This window comes from Panthera uncia, chromosome B1, assembly GCF_023721935.1.
Source record: "Panthera uncia isolate 11264 chromosome B1, Puncia_PCG_1.0, whole genome shotgun sequence".
In the NCBI taxonomy this organism is placed as follows: domain Eukaryota; kingdom Metazoa; phylum Chordata; class Mammalia; order Carnivora; family Felidae; genus Panthera; species Panthera uncia.
The window spans coordinates 40094452-40115516 of record NC_064811.1 but is presented as its reverse complement, the minus strand read 5'-3'; the positions used below and the strand labels follow the sequence as shown (position 1 = coordinate 40115516).

At 36.3% G+C, this 21065-nt stretch overlaps 1 protein-coding gene across 6 annotated transcripts in view; it reads left to right on the top strand.

The window, feature by feature from the left end:
* FRYL (FRY like transcription coactivator) overlaps window positions 1–21065 on the top strand; it is a 269670-nt gene that overhangs the window by 60501 nt on the left and 188104 nt on the right. For 5 of the 6 annotated variants that reach the window (XM_049631993.1, XM_049631998.1, XM_049631996.1 and 2 more), the window contains one exon: window positions 8993–9124. The exons of the other annotated variant lie outside the window; for it this stretch is intronic. The gene's annotated coding sequence lies outside the window, so the exon portion shown is untranslated. The remainder of the gene's footprint in view (window positions 1–8992; window positions 9125–21065) is intronic. 6 annotated transcript variants of the gene reach the window in all.

Genomic DNA, 21065 nt, shown 5'->3' with positions numbered 1-21065 from the left:
CGACTTCAGCCAGGTCACGATCTCGCGGTCCGTGAGTTCGAGCCCCGCGTCAGGCTCTGGGCTGATGGCTCGGAGCCTGGAGCCTGTTTCCGATTCTGTGTCTCCCTCTCTCTCTGCCCCTCCCCCGTTCATGCTCTGTCTCTCTCTGTCCCAAAAATAAATAAAAAACGTTGAAAAAAAAATTAAAAAAAAAAAAAAAAAAAGAGTCAGATGCTTAACCAACTGAGCCACTCAGGTACCCCAAACATTTTTCATCTTTTATATTTAATTCTCCTAATAACCATAAGAGGTTTTATTATCCTTATTTTGTAGATGAGGCAATGAAAGCATGGAGAGATTGAGTACCTTGACAATTTGATTCTATCCTTCTACATTTACTCTTTGCTCTTTTTTTAAATTTATTTTTTATAGTAATTTCTACACCCACCATGGGGCTTGACTCACAACCCCGATGATTGTTTTCGACTTGTGCTTTGTTTTGTCCCTGTCTCCAGCATTCTGCTCATAGAAATAATGGTACAGTGAACATCTTTGTAAATAAATCTGTGTGTGCATTTCTGATTATCTTCCTAGAAAAACAGGGTCATAAAATTACTGGATCAAAGAATATAAAACATTTTAAAGGCTTCTGATGCAAATTGTGAGATTGCATATGACAAATGATCATTTCTCCTTAAACTTAAGATGTTTTGGGGCTATAAATTTGGGAGAAATAGGTCATCTAATCATCAAGGGGGATTTTTGCTTTCATCATTGTTCTTCTAAAAGACCTCTTTAAGCCTGCTGGAGAGACCGTAAGCAGAAAAAAATAGGAGAGACAAACGGGAGTTTAAATTGTGGCCATATACTTTTATGACCTTGTGGCCATTTACTTTTTCATTTTTCTGAATAACTTAAAACTTGGATTAGCCCAGCAACCTTTTTATTGCAAATTGTTTTATCAAAATGTACAAAATATTTGTACTAAATTTGCATGTAATTTCTTTGATATTTTACCTGATAGGGCCTCAGGATCATAATTAGTTGAAATTTCCGTTGTGTAATTTCAAAAATAATAGATATAAAAGGTACAACACATTGATTAGAGGCTGTAATGGCCCTAGAAGCTGTTATTTTTAAATAAAAAAGACTTTCTCCTCTGTTTTCTGTCCCTCCCCCCCATTTTTTTTTTCCTAAGGAATCACTCTCTTTTTGTGACAAGCAAAATCCAAAATTTTTGGTTAATTAGCTGACGGTTTCTGTTAAGTGATTAAGGTTTTATTGTCATTCTCTTGAGCATATCTTCTTCCAAAGATGCTGTAGGTGACTTTGATTCAAAGACTAACAGAAGATCTGTGCAGGAGGAGGGAGATTTTAACTTAAGGGGATCTAGAGAATAATTAATGAAATCAGAAAATTTCTCTGGTGAAGTTACTGAAGACATTAGGGTTGAGTTTTCTAGAAAGATAAAGGGTAATCTGGCAGCCTGAAAATTTGTGAGAGGTATAATTGGAATAAATAAAAAACATTACATTGAAATTTGAAGGCCGTAAATATTTTCAAGGAGAAAAAGTACTATTTTTTACTCTGAATAGTAAAATTATGAAACTACCATAAATGGCAGGTAGAAAATAAACACGAGGAGGATTTTTATCAGGGCTTCTTAACCCATGAGAAACAATTGGATGAGAAAGGTTCATATGTTGCAAAATCAGATATATATGAGCATTTAGAAGGAGAGGCCTCCCTCCAGTAGTTCTTCCAGATTCTCAAAGGAACGATTCCAAAAAAACTCAAGCTCCTATCAGAGTGTAAACGTGACAGGAGGTCAGGAATTTTTGTCTGTTTTATTCACTCCTTTGTCCCTGGTTCCTGGCATGTAGGTCTGCCCAATCGATATTTGTTCAATGTACAATTTCTGTACATTCCTGCATGGCATAGTTACAACAAGAGATTTGTAGAAGTTAGAGATTGGAATACATTCCGGATTTAGTGAGATTGATTTTACTGGTCTGCTTCTACATTTATTTAAAGTTTTTGTTTTGGTGTTTAAATCTAGATGAGTAGGGAGAACATTCGTGTGATAATTTGGCGATTGTATTCCTTCTTTTTTTCTATGCCAACATGGAAATGTAATAGGAAAGTTATTCTAAACCATACATATTCATTCATCAGTATATTAGAAAATGTGCTCTGATGCTATTTTCATTCATTCATGAATGAGACCTTTGTACAAAACTTCCCCTTAAATTTTTGAATGGAAGATTTTGCTAATTGTTTTCATTAGATCAACTAGTATGATACTGGCTAAAAATGTAAAATCAACAAGATGTTGACAAATTTACCTGCAGAGAACGTTGCTTCATCAGCAAGAAATGTATGCAGTGAAGCTTTATTTTACCTCACTATCATTATACAGCATTTTTTTTTAGCAGGTGATATAGTGTAATCTGTGATTACATTAGTCAGCGTAATAAGTTTCTGTACTCTTTAAAATTGAAATTTGGGAGAAGGTTAAAAAGAATGACAGAAGGGTAAAATGCAAACCTGTTTTAAAAATTGTAAAAATGAGAACATTTCTAAGATAAGAGAAAAAGTGAATTTCTAAAAATTGAACTGTGACGGGAACTGTAGATTTTATGAACCATCAGTTTTCTTTGTTAAAGGGATGATTGTAAGTTCTTTATATTAGTGATTTTTACCAGTCAGACATGAAAGATATCTGAGTAACTGCTGCCTGTATTTGATTATATGTGAGTAGATTTTTCGTACTTCATAAGATCTCTGCCAGATTTAAAAAATTACTGGATTTTTATATTTTCCATAATTATTTTTGCTACTGTGAATAGGAGCTGTGATTATTCTAAATTTATTTGAAAATGATCGCATCCTTATTCTAAAAGGCTGTCAGAACATTTGGATCATTTTGGTCTTTTGCAGCATTTAAAGAGGCCTTGTGAGATTCCCAGAATAATTTTAATAGAAGGGCAGGAATGTGCCCTCATAGATTCCATATCTTGCAGTCTGGTTCCTTTCTTTAGTTGAAATCTGATGAGTTTCTAGTCACTACACATTCTAGTATTCAAGTCCAGTTGGGCCTTGAACAGCACAGGTTTCAACCGTGCTGGTCTACTTGTATGTGGATTTTTGTGGATAAAGGCAGTCCAGTACAGTTAATGTATTTTCTCTTATGACTTTCTTAACATTTTTCCCCTTATTGTAAGAATACAGTATATAATACATGCAACATACAAAATAATGTGTTAATCAACTGTGTTATCAGTTAGGCTTCCAGTTAACAGCAGGCTATTAGTATTTAAATTTTGGGGGAATCCAATTATACGGTTTTTGACTGTGCAGGGATCAGCACCCTTAACCATTATATTGTTCAAGAGTCAACTGTGTAAAATACATCCTGAAGTCAAATTTAGAATGTTGAGTTGGCATCTTGGAAATAACTTAGGCTGATCTTTTTACCCAATGGGATAACCCTTTTTATAGCATTTTCTAACAACCTTTGCCTTAAAAACAGTGAGCCGGGACTTCATTTCTTTATGAAGCAGCCTTGTTACCAATTATGTAATAATTATTCTGCGTGTGGAGTTCAAATCTACTTTGTGCTAGCCACCATAACTGCCTTACTCTCCTTTTCAGATTAGGAGGTATACAGACAAATACTGAGAATATCATCATGAACATCACTGAGATTCATTTACTCTTAGTTTTTTTGCTCTGTTTGCTTGAGATTATTATTTTCTCTATCAAAGAAAGACCTATACTTCAAGGGTCTTGAATTAAGATATAATTAAGATACACTCAACTTGTAGATTTCTGTTCTTTATAATTCTAGTAATTCTGTTCAGAAAGGAAGTGAGGTTAATGTGCCATCTGAACCCCGATTCAACTTTCTCTTTTACTTTTGGACTGAAGGGAAATAAGGCTGTCCTTGGAGGACCTCATTTGACCTGAGATCCTCCCAAGCACCCGAGCTGGGCCATTGTTCTCTTTATTTATTGCACATGGAAGCTTCTAGATAATTTTTCTTGCTGCAGGTTTAAAGCCTTGCCCCTTCAAAGCTTGTGCTATTTGGCTATTTATAGTCTCTTCAGTGTTGTTAAATACCAACTGACCTCCCCAAGTCACTCTTGTTTATATGACTTTTTTTCTTTTAGAATAAGAAACTATAGCATTGATTACGTGTATACCCTGACCACGGTTACCTAACCTGTTTGACCTGAACCATGTGAAAAGTAGTAATATCAAAGTAGTAATAGAAATTACTCTTTTTGTAGAGGAAATACTCCTTACATTAATCAAGTGAAATGAAAATTAAAACGAGTCCCATGTTAAGTAATATATATGGAAACAAAATGGAAAAAACAATTGACATGGAGAAAGAAACCCCAAACCAAAACAAAAACAATAAAAACCACCCCTGCTAAAAATGATTATAACCCATAAAGAAGGTCAAGGAGGTATAAACCAACTATTTCCGAGGGTAACCAAAGTGAAAGTTGGAAATAGGAAGGTTATGTATCTATTAAGGAGGTATTGGAAATCCTAGATGGACATCGGGAAGTCTTAAAATGACACAGTGCCCTGACAGCGTGGTTACAAGAGAAAACATATTTTTATAAAAAGCTTGGCTTAAGCTCTTGCTATGTCTGAACAAGAGGCTCATTCAAAAGTGAAGCAAAACGAAAGACCTGGGCATGCTGGTACAAATCAGACCTCTTTGAAGTAGTTGTAGTATTCCTAAAACTGATTTGTACTCCAGTGGTAACTGGTTTAGTGATTTGTCCTAGAAGATGAAGTGAAAGTTTAAATTTCATTAAACATGGACTATTGCATGACTGTACTTCCCACTATGGACAGAAAAGATCTGTTGCAAATAAAAGCTTTATTTGCTTTGAGGGAGAAATGATTCCATGAACCTAAGATGATGATACTTTAGTATCAAGAATTTTGGCAGAGTTGTAGATATCATTTTGTTAACAGGTTAGGAAATATTGGGTGGGGCAGTCAAAAATTCGAGTTAAGTTCACGGGTGCCTGGGTGGCTCAGTCGGTTGGGTGTCCAACTCTTGATCTCAGCTCAGGTCATGATCTCACGGTTCTGTGGGCTCGAGCCCCACCATTGGGCTCTGAGCTGATGGCACAGAGCATGCTTGGGATTCTGTCTCTCACCCTCTATCTCTCGTTCTCAAAACCAAACCCGCTCACTCTCTCTCGCGCTCAAAAACAAACATTAAAAAAATCTTTAAAAATATTTCTAGTGTGTCTGAATGATATTGGTTATGAATAGGTGCAGATGAATTAGTGTTTTATTCATATTTACCAGTTTTTTTGGCTTCACAGATTTGGTTTTAGTCATGATTTAGTTGATTATGCCTGTGAACAAATGGAATATCGTATTTCTAACTTGGCTAAAGGAATTTTAAATTAAGGTTAAGTACAAAAATAATATTTTAGAGAGTAGTTAGTCTCTTCTCTTGGGTTGAGGATTAAATTCACTAAATAGAGAATAGTAAGAAACCAGTTATAATTTAAAATGAAGGTGAGTTTGAGTTTTCAATGCCAGAGTTAAAAATGTAGCCTATTTACTGAAAAATGCCGCTACTGAATGTGTACAATTACATGAGTTCTTATGTATAGTAAAATGACCACTCCCTGCTTAGTAACCATCACATTATTAGAGGTGTGGTATAATAATTCATAATCCATGTCTCCCTCAGTTAATATAATTGGACTTTGAAGAATATGTATCTCACACCTTCTCTGTAGATGAGGTAAATATTAGGCCTTGTAGATATATGAACTATTTTGCCAACTATTTATTTTAGCAAATAAAATAAAAATATATTAAATGTATTATTGCTTAATGAAGGTATTGACATGTTAGTTCAGTCATTGACATTAGTAAAAGCATTACGTGTCACTGCAAAGAGAACAAAGGGAGTGGGAAACTGTAGGTTAAAAGGGATTTAATTGACCCAGTAACAGTTGCCTGTATGGATTTTGTTTAGATCTGGATTAGAACAGACTTTAAAAAAAAGAAAACACTTATGAGACAGTTGAGGAAATTTGAGCATTGATTTGGCATTTGATGTTATGAAGAAATTATTATTAATTTACTGTAGATATTATAATGATATTGGCTTATGCTTCAAAAGCAAATCTTTATCTTTTTTTATTTTTATTTATTTATTTTTATAATTTTTAAATTTTAAAAATTTACTTCCAAGTTAGTTAGCAGATAATATAATAATGATTTTGGGAGTAGAATCCAGTGATTCATCCCCTACATACCCAGTGCCCATCCCAAGTGTCTTCCGTGATGCCCTTTGCCGATTTGGCCCATCCCCTCACCCATAACCCCTCCAGCAACCCTCAGTTCTGTATATTTAAGAGTCACTTATGTTTTGTTCCCCATCTCTGTTTTTATATTATTTTTGCTTCCCTTCCCTTCTGTTCATTTATTTTGTATCTTAGATTCTACATATGAGTGAAATCCTATGATACCTGCCTTTCTCTGACTAATTTTGCTTAGCATAATACACTCTGGCTTCATCCATGTGGTTGCAAATGGCAAGATTTCATTCTTTTTGATTGCCAAGTAATACTCCATTGTATATATATGCCACATCTTCTTTATCCATCCATCCATCCATGGACATTTGGGCTCTTTCCTTCCTTTGGCTATTGTCGATAGTGCTGCTATAAATATTTGGGTGCATGTGCCCCTTCGAAACAGCACACCTGTATCCTTGGGTAAATACCTAATAGTGCAATTGCTGGATCGTAGGGTAGTTCTATTTTTAATTTTGTGAGGAAACTCCATACTGGTTTGCAGAGTGGCTGTACCAGTTTGCACTTTTACCAACAGTGCAAAAAGGGTCCTCTCTCTCTCTGCATCCTCACCAGCATCTGTTGTTGCCTGAGTTGTTAATGTTAGCCATACTGACAGGTGTCAGGTGGTATCTCATTGTGGTTTTGATTTGCATTTCCCTGATGATGAGTGGTGTTGAGCATTTTTTCATGTGTCTGTTAGCCATCTGGATGTCTTCTTTGGAGAAGTGTCTATTCATGTCTTTTGCCCATTTCTTCACGGGATTATTTGTTTTTTGGGTGTTGAGTTTGATAAGTTGTTTATAGATTTTGGATACTAGCCCTTTATCTGGTATGTCATTTGTAAATATCTTCTCCCATTCCATCGGTTGCCTTTAGTTTTGCTGATTGTTTCCTTCGCCGTGCAGAAGCTTTTTATCTTAAAACAATTTTTTTTTAATGTTTATTTATTTTTGAGAGAGAGGGAGAGACAGCAGCAGAGTGTGAGCAAGGTTGGAGTAGAGAGGGAGACATAGAATCTGAAGCAGGCTTCAGGCTCTGAGCTGTCAGCACAGAGCCCGATGCAGGGCTTGAGCTCAAGAACCTCGAGATCATGACCTGAGCTGAAGTCGAACACTTAACTGACTGAGCCATCCGGGTGCCCCCAGAAGCTTTTTATCTTGATGAGGTCCCAATAGTTCATTTTTACTTTTGTTTCCCTTGCCTCTGGAGACATGTTGAGTAAGAAGTTGCTGCAGGTAAGGTCAAAGAGGTGTTTGCCTGCTTTCTCCTCTAGGATTTTGATAGCTTCCTGTCTTATGTTTAGGTCTTTCATCCATCTTGAGTTCATTTTTGTGTGTGGTGTAAGATAGTGGTCCAGGTTCATTTTTCTGCATGTCGATGTCCAGTTTTACCAGAACCATTTGCTGAAGACACTGTCTTTATTCCATTGGATATTCTTTCCTGCTTTGTCAAAGATTAGTTGGCCATACATTTGTGGGTCCATTTCTGGGTTTTCTATTATGTTCCATTGATCTGAGTGCCTGTTTTTGTGCCAGTACCATACTGTCTTGATGATTACAGCTTTTTTTAAAAAAATGTTTTTTAATGTTTATTTATTTTTGAGACAGAGAGAGACAGAGCATGAACGGGGGAGGGGCAGAGAGAGAGGGAGACACCGAATCTGAAGCAGGCTCCAGGCTCTGAGCTGTCAGCACAGAGCCCGACGTGGGGCTCGAACTCTTGAACTGTGAGATCATGACCTGAGCTGAAGTCGGACGCTCAACCTACTGAGCCACCCAGGCACCCCAATTACAGCTTTGGTAGTACATCTTGAAGTCTGGAATTGTGATGCCTTCAGCTTTGGTTTTCTTTTTCAGGATTGCTTTGGATATTTGGGGTCTTTTGGGGTTCCATGCAAATTTTAGGATTGTTTGTTCTAGCTCTGTGAAGAATGCTGGTGTTATTTTGATAGGGATTGCATTGAATATGTAGATTGCTTTGGGTAGTATCAACATTTTAACAATATTTGTTCTTCCAATCCATGAACATGGAATAGTTTTCCATTTTTTTGTGTCTTCAATTTTTTTCATAAGCTTTCTGTAGTTTCCAGTGTATAGGTTTTTCACCTTTTTGGTTAGTTTTATTGCTAGGTATTTTATGATTTTTGGTGCAATTGTAAGTGGAATTAATTCTTTGATTTCCCTTTCTGCTGCTTCGTTATTGGTGTATAGAGATGCAACCAATTTCTGTGCATTGATTTTATATCCTGTGACTTTGCTGAAATCATGAATCAGTTCTAGCAGTTTTTTGGAAAAAGCAAATCTTTACCTAGAGATACATACAGAATATCTACAGATGAAGTGGTATAATGTCAGGAATTTGTTTGAGGATAATCCAGAGTGGTGGTAGAGGGGTTGAGGGGTGGGTGGGAGATATCAATGAAACATGATTTGCTGGGAGTTTATAATGGCGGAGTCATTATACTATTCTGAATAATTTTGCATTAGTTTGAATTTTTTTGTAATAAAGATTTAGAAAAAATCTAATGCGACATTGTTGAAAGGATACTGGGAGCTCTAGGTGACACTGCTATATAATGTATTCAGAAATAAAGATGGATATGAGCAACAAATGTACTTATAAACATGTCTTATGTATAAATCTTGTATTTTGTTTTTCTTTAGAGCTGAAGCCATTTATTTGAATCTTGGATGATTAGCACCTAAATGCTTAACTCTCAAAACTACTCAAGAGTCCCACAGTCAGGATTAGATGATTCAAGTTACCACCAAGAAATTACTGTCTTAAGTTCTCCGGTAAGATTATACCAATATTCTAAAGGCTAAATAGTGACTATGAAGGCTAAAAAGATTTTTAAATGCTATATTTGAGCCACTAGCTTCTATTATAATTCTTTTAATGTTTGTTTACTTTTGAGAGAGAGAGCGTGTGTGTGAGCCGGGGAGGGACAGAGGGAGAGGGAGACAGAGGATCCCAAGTGGGCTCTGCGCTGACAGTATAGAGCCTGATGCAAGGCTCGAACTCACCACCATGAGATCATGATCTGAGCCAAAGTCAGACACTTAACTGACTGAGCTACCCAGGAGCTTCTATAATTTTTTAATCCCGACTACTGTGGCAGGAGTTGGAAGTTGTGATAACCAACCAAAGATCTTAGAAATATCAACATGCAACAAGGCTTTATGGCATTTCCTGCTCACAGATTCAGCTAGTAATGGGTACAGTCTTGCCTCTGGAATGCCTTGTTTTCCCCTTGCTATATGTCTCAGGATGGATCTTCCCGAAGCTGATGCTGAAAAGGAGTTTGGCTTCCAGGATATTCATTGGGGATCAACACCTGTAAAGAGAGGAGGTTAGGAAGCAGATTAGGCAGAGGAAATTGAATTGCAATTCAGACTTAACAAAGCTTTGGCCACCCTACAGGAAGTTCTGCAGTTGTGAGGGTTTCTTTCCCTCCATAAGTAAATAGTAAGCTCTTTGGGGACAGAGACCTATTTTCAATGCCCTTGCACAGGCCATTGTAAAGCTGCTCAGCAAATATTTGTGGAATGAAAGTAATCTGAGTAATATCTTGTGGGTTTTTTTAGGTGTTTTTTTTTTTTTTTTTTTTTCTGTAACACCCAAGCCTTGCCTGTCCTTTCCCCAGATGAAAGTACAGCTTAGAGCAATGGGGTTAATGGAGACACAGGTGGTTGTCCTCTATATCATGAGCAAACATGGAGGTAACTTGCCCTCTATAATCAGCCTGCTATAAACCACTGTTTCTGGGCTCCATAAGATAAGGAGAACCTGCATCGGGGCCCAAGGAGAACCACTAACAGGAGTTGTAAAGAATATGAAATCCTATGGGGGAGGCGGGGAGAAGATCCTGGAAGACACAGTGACAGCTTCTTGGTACTGAGGCATATGGATTATGGTTCTAACCTGTTGTGTTTTTTTCTGTGTGTGGGGAATAGGCTGTTCGGATATGAATTTTTATCCTTTTATGCTCAAGGGTTAAGAGAGCATCTTAGAAGTCTTTTTTTAAAAGTCAGCTTGTTTTCTAGTAAGTATGGTCCTGCTTTAGTCTTTCATTTGATTTCCTTGTTTTTCCCTCATTTTTACTGTAGGATTCCCTGAGACAGGATATGTGTTAATAAATCCTCTAAAATTTCCCTGAACTTTACTAATGTATTATTTACTGCCTTGCATGTAGAGACCTTCAATTATTACCTTTTAAATGGATGAAATAAAAAATAATTGATTCTACACCATAATTAGTGTGTTGTAGAATAAGTGTTTAATAAGGATTACACTCAGCAATTCAGGACCAGAAATTTGCTTGTTTTTACATTACAGTTTTTTTTATAAGACTTTTTTAATTTTTAAGTAATCTCTACACCCAACATGGGTCTCGAACATAACAACCCCAAGATCGAGAGTCACATGCTCTTCTGACTGAGCAAGATGGGTGTTCCTATACATTTCAATTTTTTCTGAGGCCTATTTAGACTCTTTTATGCTTCATCTTTTAAAATATGTAAATTATTTTCTTCACGTTGACTATTAGAAGAAGGAGATTGTACTTGTGTTTCACTGAGTGAATTACATTTATTTATTTTTCATGATTAACATGTATATCCTTCAAAGTTTTAAATTTGATTATTTAGGGAGTTTACGCCTTATCTGATCCTTCTGTATTTTTATGTCCTTCTTGCTTACTTAGTACCCCACCAGAGGGCAGGCAAAGGAAAGGAGAAAAGAAGATACTGATTTCAGTTCCCAAATTCTTACATAGGCACCTTTCACTTGCATATTTTGTTGTGCTTCTGGATGATGTGAAGACAATAGGATCATCTGCCTTTTGCTATTTTAAAATATTTAGTAGAATGCTCAGTTATTTGGAATTAAATTATGTAAGGTTGATTTCCGGAATTATAGAACTAAATAAGTATACTTTAAATTCTTCAACTTTATATTCTTAGATCCATGTATTTTTAAGTTATCCATCTTTTCTTGGTAATTCATGCCACCGTTTTCATTGCTACTATTGATCATTACGATTGACTGTAAGGAGAAGATTTTGTGTTTAAAAGTACACTAGAATGTTCACAATACAGTGTAAAGTTTTAAAATACTCCTTTCAATGTCCCGTAACACTTGACGTTTCTGAGGTGATCAGGGAATTTTCAGAATGATAAGAATTATCTTTTGAAATTCAAGTTACTGTTTTGCTCTTTTGTTGGAAGTTTCTTTAAAAGAAAGACACGCCTCAAACGAAAGTAAATTTGCCTGAACATTATCACAGCATAGGTTTTAAAGTCTAGATGAGGACGCTAAATATTTTATGGTCTCAGTATGGCCGTTAACACCCATTGTACACGGACATAGATGTGTATATGAAGTGCAGTTTCATGGTCTCTTGCTGTTTGGCCTGTTATCAGTACGAACAGCAAATGGTGTCCAAATCAGCTTCAAAACAGCTGGCAGTTGACTTGCTGGCATTTAGCACCACCTAAGTACACATGACAGTTTTTTGCTCTTTGACACAAAGAATGTACCTTCCCTTCTCACCGGGAAGCTGGTGCAACCATCTTTCTGTGTGCTTTTGGATCTAGTAATGCAGAAGAACCTTAAAATGGATTTTTTAAAGAGAGTTGTTCCTCCCATTCTTTCGGGAGATGTGGTTTTGGACACTAGAGATAGTTTTCGGGAAAGCTCCCCAAGATTACTTAAGATGAAACGTCTTAGTTTACTTTCATCAGAGAAGATTGTAGATGAGAAAGATGGACTCCATTTCTGTCACACTAATTATGACAAACACCAACATCACCAACTAGGTAAAGTAAAAATGTACTATTTTCAATTCTTTAAAATACCTTAGGAAAGGAAAATTATTTTTGTTAAGTACAGTTCTAACGAGCATACGTTTTTGTTTTGAAGATCAAGTATATTAAAAATGTTTAATATAGTAAATGTCTATTTGATCTAATTTTTTTTTATAGTATCCAAGTTTTTGTTTTGAGTTTAGATGGAGAAATATTGATGGTATGGATCAAGATAAAGCCATTAATACAGTAAAAAGTTTGGTGATCTTTGGAAAATATTTTGATGAACAAAGTATTATATTTATTGAAACAATGTTACTGGTACAACCTATGGGATATGTAAATGAAAATTAAGATACAGATTTTATCTATCACTATAGAAGCCACTTATTTTGTTTAAAAAATATATCCCATTCTTACTATATATATATATATATATATATATATATATCCCACTCTTTGTTCTAAAGATAGTGACTATTTGGAGTAAAATATCAAAAAAGTCACATCTTTGAATATAATGATTATTTTGTGTCATAGTATCTTTGTTTTCTTTAATCCAGCAATATTGAATTTGGTGTGTTTTAAAGTCTGAGAGAATAGTATTTCTTATAAATTAAGAGAAAAATCAGCTGTGTGTATAGCAGCTGGCAAATATTAAGACAGGAAAATCCTTTAGGAAGAAGATGGAAAAATGCTCTAAGTTTTTACATTTTTGATTAAAACACTTTAAAATGTTAAAATGTTTTGTATGATTATGACCTTTTTTAAATTTTATTTTAAATTTTTTAAAATTTACATCCCAATTAGTTAGCATATAGTGAAACAATGACTTGAGGAGTAGATTCCTTAGTGCCCCTTACCCATTTAGCCCATCTGCCCTCCCACACCCCCTCCAGTAACCCTCAGTTTGTTCTTCATATTTATGAGTCTCTTCTGTTTTGTCCCCCTCCCTGTTTTTATATGATTTTTGTTTCCCTTCCCTTATGTTCATCTGTTTTGTCTCTTTAAGTCCTCATATGAGTGAAGTCATATGATATTTGTCTTTCTCTGACTGACTAATTTCACTTAGCATAATACCCTCCAGTTCCATTCATGTAGTTGCAAATGGCAAGATTTCATTCTTTTTGATTGCTGAGTAATACTCCATTGTATGTATATGTATATATATATATATATATATATATATATACATATACATACACCACATCTTCTTTATCCATTCATCCATCAATGGGCATTTGGGCTCTTTCCATACTTTAGCTATTGTTGGCTATTGTTGATAGTGCTGCTATAAACATGGGGGTGCATGTGTCCCTTTGAAACAGCACACCTGTATCTCGTGGATAAATGCCTAGTAGTGCAATTGCTGGGTCATAGGGTAGTTCTAGTTTTAGTTTTAGGAACCTCCATATTGTTTTCCAGAGTGGCTGCACCAGCTTGCATTCCCATGATTATGAACTTTTTAATCTTAGGGAATAAATAACTGCTTATATAAATTAATGTAATATTTAGTAGAAAGAAGAGTTTCTGTAAGCTCTCTTAAGTTTTTTATAGCTGTTTTCTATGCATATTTTCATATGCACATGGACATTTTTATTTCTAGAATTTAAAAATGAGATTTACTATCCAAACTCCTCTGATACTTGCCTTTTCTTTTAATACATCATAAACATCTCTCTGTCTCACTTAAAGTGCTCTCCATTGTTGGATATAATAGTTTATTCAATCAGTGTCTTAAACTGATGAACATTTAGAATGATTTTAATTTTTAGTTATTAAAAATAATTATGTAACAAATATTCATTTATATCACTTTTTACCTCTGTATGATTACTTCTCAGTATAAATTTCTTTGTACATTTTAAATTTGAATACACAATGCCAAGTTACCATTCACAAATTTCTCAATTTAAGCTCCCCAGGGCAGGGCTTGTCCCTGTTTTTTTGTATTCTCCCTATTTCTTGTCAGTTTAAAAAATAGGGTCATATTTATGAGCAACCATATATTTTGTTTTAAAAATATCAATTGTGTAAAAGAAAGGAGAAGGAAATTTAAGTTTTCAGAAGAAATTTATGTTGGCATTTACAATGTAATGGTTAGAAGTCATTTTTATGCTCTTCACATATTTGGGTGGATGAAGTAAAGGTGAGGCCATTGATGGATTAGTGTGTCTTAATTTAAATTAAAATCTGTAGGGGAACCTGTGTGGCTCAGTTGGTTCAGCATTCAACTCTTGATTTTGGCTTAGGTCAGGATCTCCTGGTTCGTGAGACCAAGCCCCGGGACGGGCTCTACATTGACAGTGTGGAGCCTACTTGGGATTCTCTTCCTCTCTCTCTCTCTCTCATTCTCTCTCTCTCTGTACCCCCAACTCCACTGGTGCACACTCTTTCACTCTCTTTCTCTCTCTCAATAAATAAATAAACATTTAAATTAAAATCTGTAAGTCATTCAGCCCTTAGTTTTGTGTTCAACAGTGTATGCATATGTCAAACCTATGAATATATTTATATGTGCAGTGATTTAAGCTATTAAAAATTTACTTTAGCGTTCAGTCTTGAATCATCTTAGTTTCCTTACCGTACCAAGGACTGCATGGTTGGACTTGGTGCTTAAATGTTCTCTGCTATGTCCATTTGTTTAATATGGTTCCTTTTTTTTTTTTAAGACTATTTTACACATTTTTGAATACAGCACACACGTTACAAAGTGTAATAATAGGATTTGTAATTTATATTAATTTGCAAATAAGCACTCAATGGTTAAGAATTTTCCCTAGTATTTATCCTTTTACCAATCGCGGTCAAAAGCAAAGCAGAATCATGGAGTGCTGAAGAATCTGTTTGAAATTTCAGAGGCTACAGGTTCTTTGTGGAATAACTATTGCCCAGTTTTTCTCTTCAAGAACAGAATTCAGTTTGGGGCGCCTGGGTGGCTCAGTCGTTTAAGCGTCCGACTTCAGCTCAGGTCATGATCTTGCAATTTGTGAGTTCAAGCCCCGCATCAGGCTCTGTGCTGAAAGCTCAGAGCCTGGAGCCTGCTTTGGATCCTGTGTCTTCCTTTCTCTGCCCCTCCCCTGCTTGTACTCTGTGCCTCTGTGTCTCTTAAATAAACAAACAAACAAACAAATAAGTTTTAAAAAATTAGAAAAAAATTCAGCTTTATAGAGTGACTTAAAATTAACTTACAGGACTTCTTTGGCAATTTCTGTAGAGAGATTTGGTTTTAAAATGTCTGGTTCTTCAATTTCAAGTTACTGATCAAATTCCTTTTCTTGAATCTCAAGATGTGATACTAAATTTATATCGTAGATAAGAATAAGACACACATGATTCCCAGCCGTCTGCAAATAGGTTGCTTGCAACTCAGCTTGAGTGAATTTTACTTCCTGTTTTCTGGTGGTTCTGGGATAGAGATAATGCAGTAATTTAGCCAGAAGTCACGCAGATATGACTGGGTGCAGTTCTAAGGGGTGTTACAGTTTTGTTCATGTAATAAAAGGAGAATATCAAGGCTATCGAGAGATTTCATATCACTAATACAGAGAAGGAACTATTCTTTGGAGAGAAACTGGTGTGGAATCTCTCTTTATACTTGTATCAGGTGCCGAGTTATTTACTTGTTAACTCAAAATGGAAAATGTCATTTTAAGGAATGTTAGACAAGATTGTAATATGGACTGATAACTGTACTTTTGTGAGAGAATCAATTGAGAATAAGCCCGTCTGCAATATACAGAAAATTTCCTGGTACTTTTTGACCCTAGAAGCGTTCATAGATGCTTGGGGTTTCCTTCACAAAAATATGCGTAGAATTTAAAGGTGTTTTCAGGGTTGATATTTTGAACATTTCTCTTTGCTTTTGGTAATTTTTTTCACTTTTTAACTGTCTCTGGATATTAAGTCAACATGACATTTTAAGAATTTTGTAGACATTCTCAAACAGCTGACTGGATTTGCCAGAAATCCTCTGTTTCTCTGTAAAACCTATTTACAGATGCCTGTGGCTGACACTGCACACTGTCCAAAGCCTTTCCCGCCATTTTTGCACCCAACAGGTTGGGTTGTGTGGGCTTACCAAGAGTTGGCTGTGTTTTAAGCCAAACCTGTTTATGCCAATTACGCTTGTAATGGTGATCGTGCAATTTAGTTAGGTATTACCTAATTCAGTGAAGTATGAGACTGAAAAGAAGGGGTTGTTTTTGTGTAACCAAGTTTGACTGCTGTGGTCAGACTCCATAAAATGAATTCCTAAAAAACTAAAAAATTAAAAGTGTTCTTGAGCTACATGGAAGTCAGAGAAGGGTATAAGACTGGAAGGATCTTTCCATCAGATACCTTCAACTTCCCTCTCCACTTTGAAGAAATTGAAATTGGAAATCATAGACGATGTACATGGGTTGGATTTTGGGCAAGGCAGACAGTGCTGTGATCAGCAAATTCGCCTTAAGGACTTGGCACTATATCAAAATGCCAGGAATAAACCATGGACTTTATATTTTAAGTTAAAATAAAACCTTCGGTGAACCTATTGATCTTTGTTTCCCCTGATTCCAACTTTAATGGCGATTTTTGATTATATGATTAGTTAATAGTTAAAATTTACAGTAGAGGAACTCTACTGTATATAGTTGTGTAATATAGCAATTTTGTTAAAGAAGTAAATTGCTTATTTTCTGCCCCAAATTCTTTATTACAAAAAAAAAAAAAAAAAGGACCCAAGGTGTTCATGGGATGTAATCTTATTCATAACTGTGCTTAAATATCCATATATTTTTGGTGTAGAGTTCTAATGTGATCAAAGACTGATTTCACTGATGAGATATTAGTAGAATTGCATACATAATATCTGTCTTCAGGCATAAAAGTTGGTGGGGAGAAAATGCCCTTCACTGATTGAGAATATACTACAATGTTGTCTGACCACTAAAGAACAATGACTATTAGGCTTGGTCATGAGTCAGATCCTAAGAATCAGGCAGTGTGTTTCCACAGGCTTCTGTTGTGACAGCTGCAAAGTCCTTGCATCTCCAAGATTGGGTTATTTTTATAATGATGGAATCAACCTTAATTTTGTTGTTGTTCTTTCTGTTTTGAGTCAAGAATAAGTGAATGTAAATATAGTATAAGATTGATTTTTATAATTCACCAAGAGCAGAGGTAATGACACGTTGAACAGGACTGAGTATATATCAACATTACGAATGGAAGAAGCTTTTGAGCACCTTCTGTATTCTGGGCATTGTTTCCTTGTTTTGTTTTACCCATAACTTAAGTGGTCTGTTTTGTCTACCTGTTTAGTGCATACCTGTTCTCTTTCTCCCTCAAGTAGAATGTAAGTTGAGCATAGAGTTTCCCCTGCCTACTGATGTGTTCTAGGGTTTGGAATGTAATAGTTTCTCAATAAATACTGGTTGAATGAGCAAGTATTCTCCAAGTCTTTCTGAAAACCTTGTGAGAAAGGTTGTTTCTAAAAAAATTTTTTTTTAACGTTTACTTATTTTTTGAGACAGAGAGAGACAGAACATGAGCGGGGGAGGGTCAGAGAGAGGGAGACACAGAATCTGACACAGGCTCCAGGCTCTGAGCTGTCAGCACAGAGCCCGATGCGGGGCTCGAACTCATGGACCGCTAAATCATGACCTGAGCCGAAGTCGGCCGCTTAACCGACTGAGCCACCCAGGTGCTCCAAGAAAGGTTGTTTTTTAAATTTTTAAAAAATGTTTATTTATTTATTTATTTTTGAGAGAGACAGACAGACAATCTGAAGCAGGCTCCAGGCTCCGAGCTGTCAGCACAGAGCCCAATGCGATGCTCAAACTCACAAGTTGTGAGATAATGACTTGAGCTGCAGTCAGACACTTAACTGACTGAGCCACCCAGGCGCCTCGAGAAAGGTTGTTATACAGAGTTTTAAAACTTCAGAGTGGCTTAAGCAAATAATTTTAGGTTTTCTAGCTACTAAATGGTGGTCGTTGGTGTAGAGTCAGGCATTTGTTCCCTGCCCTCCATCTCATTGCAGTGTTTGATGTGGAATTGTTATGTATGAAATCTATTTTTTAAAAGAGTGGTGCATCTATCAAATTTAATTGTGCTATTAAAGAACATATCCTTTTTGGTGGTTTCATTTTAATTAAGAGCTGTATTTCAATAGGAAAAAAACTTTAATTCCAATAGAAAGCCTTACTCTTTGAGACCCTGTGTTTCACTTTAATGACTAGTTGATAATTATTTTTATACCACTCTGGTTACATAAGCTGATTAAGTGAATAGCCGTTTCACGTGACTTTTACAAAAACAATTAAGAGACACACATTGGGATACCATTCCATTTCATTACAAAGTGTTAATGACTCCATGGGATAATAAACATTTAAATAGTATACTAGTATGCCTCTCTTGAGGTATTCGGCATAGTTCCCTAGCAGGGACAAAGTAAAATGTAGCACTTGCTGTAAAATTCCAAATGCCTCATGGTTGAGTTTTAAAGGCTGCCATCTATATTTGACTAGTAAAGAAAAGGGGATACTGTTACTAACTGGATTTCCTATTTAATAAGTGATCCGTTTTCAGTTTTGTTTTTGCAGATCCATAGCTCTCAGTCATTAGATTTTGTATCTCCAGAATAGCTCATTTTTGTTTGATATGCCCTGTATTGGGCAGAGGAATACCATGGCAGGCCAGTTTCTTTTTAGAAGGGAATGGGATGGGTAAAGAGTGATTTATAGCTTCATGTGAGACTGGACTATTAATAGGGAGTTTAGAGAAAGTCCTGGGAGAAAATTGAGATGAAGTTTTCTTCTGGTACTTCTCATGCTTGTAGTGAGAACAGACCTAAGGAGATTGGAGAAACGTATGGAATTCAAATGTGATAAAAAGGATGTTGGGCAAGGCAATGTCCTCGAAGAACCTGAGCTTGAAATAATAATCAGTCTGCTCTGGAATTTCTGGTCTGACCCAAATGATAATTTGTGGAAATGTGTGAAGGAGTTCAGGAATTTTTCTTGCTTATACAAGTGGGATTTGGAAGCATTGGGCTAGCATAGTGTCATGAAATCAAGCAGGGTCCCTTATTTATGAAAGCCTTTGGAGTACTTTTCAAGCCGTAATCATTGAAGGATGTAGAAGCCTTACCGGGTGTTACATTTACACCTTGTCTGGATCTGTGAGCATTCTCATAATAGAGGAGAGCTATTGGGAAGACCTACTACAGGCATGATAGGAGAGGGGCAGTGAAGTACTCTGGAAGGAGTTGGAGTGGGGCTTTGACCCAGACTGAGCTGAGCTCCCGTGGTCGCTGGCTGCGTGTCCTTGACTGGTCTGCTTTCTCTCTCTAGGCCAGTTAACCTCACTTATCCATTTGAGTGATGGCTTCTTTTGTAGCATTGCTTTCAAGATTGTAAAAGATGACAGCAGAATTGACACATAGCTTAATAATGCACGGTCGCTTTTATTATTTATAAAAACGTTTGGATTTTTGACTTGGAGGTAGATGAATCACATTTAACTGGAACTTGTCCTTGGATCATTGCATCATAGAAAATACTCTAGGAATTTGGATCTAGGTCTTTTATTGTGCATAATTCCAGAAACTTGAGCTTGTGATTTATAGCTAGCTACGTGACAGTTCACAGGAGCTTGTGCTGCAACACTTTTTCCTGTGCTTCCTTCTTTGTCCACAGTGCGTGCTCGTCCAGATAACCATGGCCAAGTGAGTGTGTGATTCACATACAAAGGTTTTTAGAAGTTAGTGCGGCAACATGACCTTGTAATTTCTCTTGGTCGTTTTTAAAGTTAGCCTAACACTTCATAAGAAGGGTCACTTTAGACTGTCTCCTCGTTACATGGGTGTGTGTGTATATATACACGTATATTTTTTCTTTAAGTTCTAGTTAGTTAACATACAGTGTAATATTGGTTTCAGGAGTAGAATTTAGTGATTCATCACTTACAGACAACACCCAGTGCTTATCACAAGTGCACTCCTTAATGCCCATCTATCACCTCCCTCCCTCCATCAACCTTCAGTTTGTTCTCTGTTATTACGAGTCTCTTGTGGTTTGCCTCTCTCTCTCTCTCTCTCTCTCTCTCTCTTTTATTGGCACTGTTAAGCATGGCTTCAGTTAGGGTCAGGGTTTTACTACTTTGGCCTTTAGAAAGGACTTGCAAGAAACTTAATTGAAATAAAGATGCACCTGTCTCCCTTTTTAAGGGGTCGGGAATAGCTTTCTCTCTGTCCCCGTGTTCTCTGCCGTTTTCTAATCACAGAACTGCTATTCATTCCAGAGTACTGGTGTGGTGATACTCGTTTTTAAAATATTACAATTCCTCCTGTCAATTGAAGGTATTATGTGTGGGATAAGATAGTTGAAACAAAGGAGATAAGAAAAATATACAACTAAATAAATGTTAGGCAAAACATACTGAAATCATAAAGGCATAAAAAGGCGAAAAAGGTGATAAATAATGTCTGTCAGAAGGCACTGAAGAAAATAAAGATGAAGTTTAAAAAGAGCTCAGTAAAAGAGGTAAAGATGACTGAAGCTGAGTGTAAGTTTAAAATGTAACTAAAGGAATATACTAGAAAAGTTCAACAAAAAATAAAGCGTGCTATAAAGGGAGTTCGGGAAGCAGCATACAGGCCAAGGGTTAACTCCACCCATATACAGGCGGTCGCCTTGGGTTGAGGCACCTGTGGATCTAAGCCTCTCTCCCTGGCCCTGTCCTGGAACTGGAGCTGAAGGTCTCTGCATGACCAACATTGGGGTTGAATCATTTCCCTTGCCCCCAGCTCAGTTAATTATTCTTTGTGTCAGGACTCTAACTCATTGTCCACTAGCTTCTGCTATTCCATTTAATACAAACGTGTTGTTTCTTTTACCAGATGGTGAATTCTTTGTGAATAGACTTGATCTTATGTGAGTAG